The following is a 10,891-nucleotide window of genomic DNA, read 5'->3' on the forward strand; positions in this document are numbered from 1 at the left end:
TACAAAGCCCGTCTGAGCAGCAATCAGCCTTTGGTGACCCCCCACTATTTTTTCATGCCCTCTTCAAACTGCAGTAGATATGTTAGAAATTAAGCTCAGTATATTTAGTCATCCAAACTGTTTTGAAAAGGTTAGAGCAAAAGGATGAGAAGAAAATCATACATTGTACCGTGAAAGCCGAGAAAACTTTAGAAAAAAGGGTAATCAACGGTGTCAAATGCTGTAGAGAAGTCTAAGAGAAAGCGGGCTGAGAAGAATCCACTGTGCCTGGTGATTAGGAAGACAGGATTGTCTTTCAGTGGAATGACAGGGACTGGGGCTGTGGGAACAGGAGGAGTCAAGAGAGCAGAACTAAGAGTGATTGAGCATTGGAAAAATGGAGTTCAGTCCTTGAACATTCAATAATAAAAGGATGTTTTGGAAAATAGGCTAAGAGTTGCATCAAGGTCAAGTGAAGGTTTGGGGGCTTTGGGTGTTATTTTTTTGGTTTTGTTTTTCTTTTCTCAGCATAGGGAAGAAAGATTATGTCTGCAGGAAGAGGAAAGAAAAGGAAATTAAAGGTGCTTTAGCTAGACAAAATGGAGATCATTAAGGGAGAAAATCTTTGATTCTAGATGTTATAGCACTCACAAGGGAGAAAGGGGGGAAACAGAATTGAAGGCACAAGGATAGTTAAAGCTGAAGCTTAATTCATCTGAGATAAGGAAAGAGAAAGAAACAGATACGGGGTTATTTTGGAATGGATTAAAAGGCTCATCTCACATGGTTTTTTCTTTATTTTGTCAGGAAAGTAGGAGGTAAGAACCCCTTTTAAAGAAGAAGAAGGTACGGGTACAAAGGGGCACCCAGAGGGGACTGAGGAGAGAAAAGTCCAGAACAACTGTGGACCCTAAACTAACACAGAATACAAAGTAGGCCCTCACTAGATGTTGAACAAATGGAGAAGACTTGCGGGCGCCTGGGTGGCTCAGTGGGTTAAGCCTTTGCCTTCAGCTCAGGTCATGATCTCAGGGTCCTGGGATCGAGCCCCGAATCGGGCTCTCTGCTCAGCAGGGAGCCTGCTTTCCTTCTCTCTGCCTGCCTCTCTGCCTACTTGTGATCTCTTTCTCTCTCTGTCAAATAAGTAAATAAAAATCTTTAATTAAAAAAAATTGATAAGACAGAAAAGTAATTGTCAAGTCACAGGAAAAACCACAATTTGTTACAATAATCAAAATTTCACATAATTTTTTTGAAGATTTTATTTATTTGTCCGAGAGCAAGCACAAGCAGGGGGAACTGCAGGCAGAGGGAGAAGTAGGCTCCCTGCTGAGTAAGGAGCCCAATTTGGGACTTGATCCCAGGATTCTGGGATTATGACCTGAGCCAAAGGCAGTTGCTTAAACAACTGAGCCACCCAGACATCCTAATTCCACATAATTCTTGTAACATTTTGTAAAACTAAAAAACAGAAGGAAGAGTAAGTCACCACATTCAGTGTGACCTGGAGGCTTTCCCCAAAGATCCTGGAGGAAACGTAAAAAGAGTTCCGGGGGGCACCTGTGTGGCTCAGTCGGTTGGGCGTCTGCCTTTGGCTCAGGTCATGATTCCAGGGTCCTGAGATTGAGCCCCGCATTGGGGTTCCTGCTCGGCGGGGAGTCTGCTTCTCCCTCTCCCTCTGCCTGCCGTTCTGTCTGCTTGTGCTCTTTCCCTAGCTCTCTATCAAATAAATACATAATATCTTAAAAAAAAAAATGTCCAGGGTTCTAAGGCTTGTATTGGTAAATACAGCCCCAGTACTGGGATAGGCTTGGAAACCCAGGCTGAGCAAGAAGTAACAGTACCCTCCCCACAAAAAAATCTTCGTATGAGCTTCACTTACTGTTTTAGCATTTAATCATCATCGTATCTCCAAGTTTATGATTTTTTTAAATTATGTTGCTTTTTCTTTGTGATTATACATAAGATCACTGCCAACCAACCATCTGTTCCTGACTCCCCACCACCCCTCAGCCAGAGAATCCAAGAGGACTGACAGTTTCCACCATCACCTTGATGCTGACAATGATAGAACATTTGCAGCTCCCATCTCTCCTACAAACGCCAGTGCCACATTTCCATCTGAGTACAAGATACCTCCACCGGGCAGCCCCATATCCCTGCAAATTCAGTATATCCAAAACCAAACCTGACCGCTTCGCAAAACTCCAGCTCCACTTATGTGAAAGTCAGGATCCCTTCAAGAGCCAGAAACCACACCAGTTATTTGGAGGGGAATATAAAGAATGGTTAAGTGGGTCTAATGTTGTTAACTGTGTAACCCAAAGGGTAAGAAGAAAACTCTAAAAGTATCACAGAAGTAGCAAGTGCAGAAGCAGCTGCCACTCCACACTGAGGGAACAAAGGATAGAAGGCGGGGTTATTAGAAGTTGGAAGCTTAGAGAAGTCCCCCTCAGAACTGAAATTCAGATATCTGAGGAGGGAGCGGCAGACAACTTGAGCCTGTGTCTCGGCAGGGGGATAAGACTGGTTCTGCAAGTGTTGGGGGAAAATGGAAAGCTGGATTCCACTTCTGCCAAAAGGACTGCTGGGTTGAAGAAGCACTGCTGGGACGCTGTTCACAGGAAATGCAATTAGAGAGGAAGCCCATGTGGAACAAACTAGAAGGATCCAGTCGTTTCCCCCTCCTCCAGCCTTTCAGTCTCCCCTTAGTGCCCTTTGTTGGCGGAGTTGAACAAGGGAGCCAGCTGGTGAGGCAGAAACGCAGTTCAGGAGGTTGCCAGCCCTGGCGTCGCAAAGCAGTCAGGTTTGGAGCTAGGAGACAATTACATGATAAGTGACAAGGCTTCTGAGCTATATTAGCTAGGGTCCAGGCAGGAAACAGAAACCGCTGGAAGTACGACAGAGGAATTGCACCACAAGGAATTGATTGGTGTATGGGCAATAGAAGAGGTATGAAGTCAAACAGGGACCCACAGCAAAGCAGTCCAGAAATTGACAACGGCAGCTGCTATCCTGCCCTAGGCTGGAGGGACAGTGAGAGCTGGTGGTGTTACTGGAGCCCAGAATCTAAGGGCATCCAGAGGGCACTAGAATCATGGCAAAGTCTGCAGGGAGGGAACCAGGATTATGGAGAGAAAGCCTGTCTGGCCAAGGAGATAGGGCTGCTAGAAATAATGCAGGCAGCAGAGAAAGGAGGAGGAAATACTCTAGTTTCTCTGTCTTTTCTCCCTACACTCCTTTTCAGGCAATGACTTCCATCCACTGCAGACCTATCCAGAAGCCAGAGGGCAAAGAAAAGCAGTACTACATGATACAAGACAAAGAGGTTAAGAACAGAGAAGGATCAGGGCAACTCGGTGGTTCAGTCCATTAAGCGTCTGCCTTCAGCTTGGGTCATGATCTCAGGGTCCTGGAATCGAGCCCCGCATCAAGCTTCCTGTTCTTCAAGGAGACTGCTTCTCCCTTTTCCTCTGCTCCTCCCCATTTCCCCCTCCCCACCTTCACCCCCACTCATCCTTACTCACTCTCTCTCTCAAATAAATAAATAAAATCTTAAAACACACACACACACAAGAAACAGAAGGATCTGAAAGCAACAAGACAAATGACCGGCACACTAATATAACCAATTATGTTGGTGGCTCCACCGTTTTCCTGGCTTCTCTGCTCAACATCCCCAGTATTCAAGTCCCACATCCAGTGTTTGACCCAACTTGAGATACGGTGATTTTCCTTTGAAATGTCTCTAATATCTGTCTCTTTCCATTATATTGGCCTAGCTTAATTCAGGCCTTCCTTGCTGCAGATAAAATTTTTGCAATAATCTCCTCCTAACTGGTCTTGAATGGCCAGTTTCTTTCCAGTACTGTCAATGGCTATTCCAGGGGTCAGCAAACATTGACCAATGGGCCATATCTATTTTTGTACATAAAGTTTTATTGGAACATTGCCATGCTCATTTGTTTACTGCTTTCACACAGCAATGACAAAGTTCAGTACTTGTGACAGAGACCATATGGCTCACAAAGACTAAGACATTTACTTTCCAGCCCTTTATACATTAAGTTTGCTGACCCTTGAAATGGACTAGTCTGCTCTATTCTGTTACTAATCTTCCTAACCTACTCTTCCTTGTGTCATTTTCCTGCCTTCAAATTATTCTTCATGTCCATACAATAAAACCCAAAGCCCACAGCTTATCAAGATTCAACACGCTCCAACTGGTGCCAGATTTAAATTAATGTTTAAATCATGATTGGGGTGCCTGGGTGGCTCAGTGGGTTAAGCCTCTGCCTTCGGCTCAGGTCATGATCTCAAGGTCCTGGGATCGAGCCCCGAATCTGGCTCTCTGCTCAGCGAAGAGCCTGCTTCCCCGCTCTCTCTCTGCCTATCTCTCTGCCTACTTGTGATCTCTGTCTGTCAAATAAATAAATAAAAATCTTTTAAAATAAATAAATAAATAATAAATCAATGATTTAGTGAGATAGTGAATATAATGTAGCACAATACCCAGCACATAATAATTAAAATATCATTGTTTTATTTAATCTACTTTTCTAGTTATCTACCACATCCCCTCTATTCATATTCACCCCATTTTTTCTTTGTTTTTCTTCTTTTTAAGTTAATTTATTTTAGTAATCTCTACACCCAACATGAGGCTCAAACTCACAACTCTGATATCAAGAGTCTCATGCTCTTCCAACTGAGCCAGCCAAGCATACCCCATTTTTTGTTTCTGAGCTCACCAATAATATAGTAATTATTTTTTAAATAATGTTGTAAGCTGAATTGTGTCTCCCCAAAATTTGTATATTGAAATTCTAACAACCCCAGTACCTCAGGCTGTAACTACATTTGAAGATAAGATCTTTAAAAAGGTGATTAAGTTAAAATAAGGTAGGGATGCCTGAGTGGCTCAATTGGTTAAGCTGCTGCCTTTGGCTCAGGTCATGAGCCCAGGGTCCTCAGATCGAGTCCCACATCCAGCTCCTTGCTCAGCTGGGAGCCAAACATGCTTCTCTCTCTCCCTCTGCCTGCTGCTCCCCCTGCTTGTGCTCTCTCTCTGTGTCAAATAAATAAATAAAATCTTAAAAAAAGGGCGCCTGGGTGGCTCAGTGGGTTAAGCCGCTGCCTTCGGCTCAGGTCATGATCTCAGGGTCCTGGGATCAAGTCCCACATCAGGCTCTCTGCTCAGCAAGAAGCCTGCTTCCCTCTCTCTCTCTCTCTGCCTGCCTCTCCGTCTGCTTGTGATCTCTCTCTGTCAAATAAAAAAAAAAATCTTAAAAAAAAAGTTAAAATAAGGTATTTTGGGTGGGCCCTAATTTCATATGACCAGTGTCCTTATAAAAATTATAAGGTTGAAAAGAAAAAGTTATAGGGGTGCCTGGGTGGCTCAGTGGATTAAAGCCTCTGCCTTCAGCTCGGGTCGTGATCCCAGGGTCCTGGGATCGAGCCCCACATCGGGCTCTCTGCTCGGTGGGGAGCCTGCTTCCTCCTCTCTCTCTGCCTGCCTCTCTGCCTACTTGTGATCTTTGTCTGTCGAATAAATAAATAAAATCTTAAAAAAAGAAAAAAATTATAAGGTTGGGGTGCCTGGGTGGCTCAGTCAGTTGAGCGTCCAACTCTTGGTTTCAGCTCAGGTCATGATCTCATGGGTCATGGGATCAAGCCCCATTGTGGTCAGGTTCCACGCTCACTCAGGAATCAGCCTGAAGATTCTCTCCCTCTGCCCCTTCCCCCTTCATATGTGCACGAACTCCATCTCTCTTTTTTTCTCTAAAACAAATAAATCTGGGGCGCCTGAGTGGCTCAGTTGGTTAAGCGTCTGCCTTCAGCTCAGGTGGCGATCCCAGGGTCCTGGGATGGAGTCCTGCATGGCTGCCTCTCCCACTCCCTCTGCCACTCCCCCAGTTTATGCTCTCTCTGTCAAATAAATAAGTAAAATCTTTTAAAATAAAATAAATAAATCTTTTTAAAAGGAAAAAAAGAATTACAGGGTTAAACTCAATTGCGGACCAGTATTCATAGTGTCCTCCACACACCATACTCATTGCTTTGTCTGTGCTGTTGTCTGGCTCCCTCTTCCTCCAAGCGCCAACCAAAATCTCACCCACTGTCCTTGTTCATGAATTTCCTTATTGTGACCCTGTTAATTTTGCACTCCCAGTTAGTCTGTATTTTGTTACCAAAAACTTCACTGTAAATTTGTTTTTAAAGTATTTTAATCACGTCATGCATCTGTATTTTCTCCCTATCTAGACTATGAATTTCTCTGGGGTTTTTTCCTGTGTCTTAGAGTGTTTAGTGCTGAAAAATGAACAAAAGAAAAATTATGGAAGACCAATATTTATGTATAAACATGTATCTTTTTTGAAGGAAGACTGAATAGGACTGCTGATATCATACTCTACCTAAAGTGGTTTTTCACTCTAATTACAGAGGGGTTTTATTGCCTAGAATGGTGCCAGGTACATTAAAGGCACTCAACACACACTTTGTTGAATGAATGAATGCCCTTTTATGTGGTACTGTAAATTGCTGTACAGTAATTACATTAATAATTCCTATGTTATTAATATTTAGTTATAGCCAGTGCCAATTTTTAAGTTAATGAATTCGTAGTGATGATTCTTTAAAAGATTTCCTGATTAAGCCTAAGGAACATTCTGCATAGGGAAAAATCATCTGTGCATAATTAAAAGTTACAGATAATTGCATATAGGTGTTTGATATAGAGACATGATATAATAAACAGTGAAGTACAGACTCGAATTCTCTCCAGTGTATTTTTGCAAAAGACAATACTGCTTTGCTTTATTGTCCATTCTGCCTGGAATGCCGTATCATTATCTTTATTTCTCCTTCTCTGTTTCTTTTTTTTTTTTAAGATTTTATTCATTTATTTGGCCGAGAGAGATCACAAGTAGGCAGAGAGACAGGCATAGAGAGAGGGGAAGCAGCCTCCCCGCTGAGCAGAGAGCCCAATGCGGGGCTCGATCCTAGGACCCTGAGACCATGACCTGAGCTGAAGGCAGAGGTTTAAACCACTGAGCCACCCAGGCACCCCTTTCTCTGTTTCTATTAACTAATCTAAGGCCAAGATTAAAAATGGTTTCCTTGGGGCACCTGGGTGGCTCAGTTGTTAAGCATCTGCCTTTGGCTCGGGTCATGACCCCAGGGTCCTGGAATTGACCCCCGATTGGGCTCCTTGCTCAGCGAGAAGACTGCTTTTCCCTCTCCCTCTTCCCCTTCTTGTGTTCCCTCTCTCATTGTCTCTTTCTCTGTCAAATAAATAAAATCTTTTTCTTTAAGATTTTATTTATTTGACAGTGAGAGACACAGAGAGAGAGGGAACACAAGCAGAGGGAATGGGAGAAGGAGAAGCAGGCTTCCCACTTAGCTGGGAGCCTGATGCAGGACTCCATCCCAGAACTCTGGGATCATGACCCAAGCCGAAGGCAGACGCTTAACAACTGAGCCACCCAGGTGACCCTAAATAAATAAAATCTTAGGGGTGCCTGGGTGGCTCAGTGGGTTAAAGCCTCTGCCTTTGGCTCGGGTCATGATCCCGGGGTCCTGGGATAGAGCCCCACATCGGGCTCTCTGCTCGGCGGGGAGCCTGCTTCCCCCTCTCTCTCTGCCTGCCTCTCTGCCTACTTGTGATCTCTGTCTGTCAAATAAATAAATAAAATCTTAAAAAAATAAAATAAAATCTTAAAAAAAAAAAAAAGATTTCCTCCATGAAGCCATCCCTGGTGTTCTCTTAGTTAGAAACAATCTCTCCACAGAATTGCTAAAGCACATTATGTGTATCTCACAAAGGCACCAAATATCTCAAAGACACCAAAGAATGAATATCCATGCTGGATGAAAAAGTAAAATAATTACCAGAAAATTAATTTTTTTAAAGATTTTATTTATTTGACAGAGAGACTGAGATCACAATCAGGGAGAGCAGCAGGCAGAGAGAGAGAGGGAAGCAGGCTCCTTCATGACCGGAGCCGAAGGTAGAGGTCCAACCCACTAAGCCACCCAGGCGCCCCCAGAAAATTAATTTTTAAAAATTTCTATGTGAGGGGCGCCTGGGTGGCTCAGTGGGTTAGGCCGCTGCCTTCGGCTCAGGTCATGATCCCAGGTCCTGGGTTCGGGCCCCGCATCGGGCTTTCTGCTCAGCAGGGAGCCTGCTTCCTCCTCTCTCTCTGCCTGCCTCTCTGTCTACCTATGATCTCTCTCTCTGTCAAATAAATAAATAAAATCTTTAAAAAAAATTTTTTTTAAATTTCTATGTGAAATTTATGGATAACTGAAGCAAATACACTATTTTGACAGAGCAATGACTTCTATAAACTTTTTTTACTTATGAATGAAATGTATTGATGTATAACACATAAAATGTGCCCATTTAAGTGAATTGTTTGCTGAGTTTTTTTTTTAAGATTTTATTTATTTATTTGACAGATCACAAGTAGGCAGAGGGGCAGGCAGAGAAAGAGGAAGGGAAGCAGGCTCCCCGCTGTGCAGAGAGCCCAATGTGGGGCTCGATCCCAGGACCCTGGGATCATGACCTGAGCCAAAGGCAGCAGCTTAACCCACTGAGCCACCCAGGCACCCCTGTTTGCTGAGTTTTTGATAAATGTTATTCACCTATAAAACCACCAACACAATCAAAATGTGCAATATTTCTATCATCACAAAATGTTCCCTCTAACCTCTCAGCTGTCAATTCTACCCTCACCCACACACCCACAGCTCCAGGCAATCATTGATCTGCTTTCTGTCACATTTGATTCATTTCTGTCACATTTTTCAGCTCTAGAACTTCAGATAATGAAACTGAATTATGGATTCTCTTGTCCCTGGCTTCTTTTGGTCAGCATAGTGTTTCTGAAATTCACCCATGTCGTGTGTATCACTAGTCCATTCCTATTTATTGCTAGTGCATTCCATCCCACCGGGATTTATCTAATCACATACAGATGAATATTTGTTTCCAGTTTGGTGTTACTATGAATAAAACTGCTGAGAATACTCCTGTACAAGCCTTCTTGTGAACAGATATTTTCATTTCTCTTGAAAAAATAGCTAGAAGTGGCATTGCTTGGTCATTTAGTAAGTGTACATTTAATTTTATAGGAATCTGCCAAGTGATTGTACCATTTTGCATTCCTACCAGCAATTTATGAAAGTTCTACTTGCTTCACATATCCACCCCAATACCTGGTATTATCCATCAATTAATTTCAGCAATTCTAGTAGTATGTAGAAGTAAATCGGTGTGGTTTTATTTTGCATTTCCTTGATGACTAATGATTTTGAACGTCTCTTCATGTGATTTTGGCTATTCTTTTCTTTTCTTTTCTTTTCTTTTTTTATTTTTAAGTAGGCTCCATGTCCAGTGTGGAGCCCAACTCAGGGCCTGAGCTCACAATCCTGAGATCAATACCTGAGCTGAGATCAAGAGTTGGATGCTCACCCAAATGAGCCACCCAGGCACCCTGATTTCTAGCTATTCTTTCTATTATCTTCTTTCATGAAATGCCTGTTCAAAACATTTGCCAATTTTCATGGGCTACATTGTTTTTAATCATTATATTACAAAAAGAGTCATTTATATATCCTAGATACAAATCTTTTGTTAGATGTAAGTATTGTAATTATTTTTGCAGTCTATGCTTGCCTTTTAATTTTTTTAATGCCTTTCAAAGGGCCAGCATTTTAAATTTTGATGAAGTCCTATTTATCAAATTTCTCTTTTATGACTTGTGTTTTTGTATTCCGTCTAGGAAATCTTTGCCTACTCCAATGTATTTTGTGCTTTCTTCTAGAAAATTTATAGTTTTAGCTTTTAAGCCTAGGATTATGACCCATTTTAAGTTAATTTTTATATAATGTACAAGCTAAGAGTTGAGGATTGAATTTTTCCTATAGGGATATCCAGTTATTCCAGCATCATTTGTTGAGAAGATTCCCTTTTCCCTTTGAGTTGCCTTGGCAGTTTTATTGAAATAAGTTGATCATGTATGTGTGGGGTTTTTTCTGAACACTGTTCTGTTCCTTTGATCTAAATGTCTATTTTATGCCAGTACCACACTGCCTTCATTATTGTTGTTTTATAGTAAGTCCTGAAATCTGGTACTGTAATTCCTCCAACTTTGTTCTTCAATTTCAAAAAGTGTTTTGTCTATTCTAGATCTTTTATATTTTTCATATAAATATTTCATATAAATTATTTGTCAGTTTCTACAAAAGTGCTGGGATTTTTATTGAGATTGCTATAAATCACTTTGAGAAGGATCAACCTCTAAACAATATTGAGTCTTAAAATCCATCAACATGGTTTATCTCTCCACTTGATTAAACCTCTTAAATTTTCCCTCAGTAATGTTTTGTAGCTGTCACTATACAAGTCAGACACATATTTTGAGTTCCTTTGTTTGTTTGTTTACACTCACTTTTGTTAAATGTACTCATAAATGTTTCTTGGTTTAGATGCTCTTGTAAATGACATTTTTTATTTTCTAATTGTTTATTGTTAGTGTATAGAAATTGATTTTTTGCATATTGACCTTGTATCCAGCAACCTTGCCTAATTTACATGTTTGTTTTGGTAGATTTTTTTTAAAGATTTTTTTATTTATTTGAGAGCAAGCACATGCACCTGGGCAAGCAGGAGGAGGTGCAGAGGGGGAGTGAAACGGAGAGAATCTCAGTCAGACTCTGAGCTGAACCCAGAGCCTGACTTGGGTCTCAATCTCATGACCCTGAGATGAGGACCTGAGCCGAAATTAAGAGTTGGATGCTTAACTGACTGAGCCACCCAAACACCCCTAGAATTTTTTTATATATTCCTCAAAATCTTCCTTTTTTCCCAGCTTTATTGAGATATGACTGGCATATAATATTGTAT

This window comes from Lutra lutra, chromosome 7, assembly GCF_902655055.1.
Source record: "Lutra lutra chromosome 7, mLutLut1.2, whole genome shotgun sequence".
NCBI classification, from domain to species: Eukaryota; Metazoa; Chordata; class Mammalia; order Carnivora; family Mustelidae; genus Lutra; species Lutra lutra.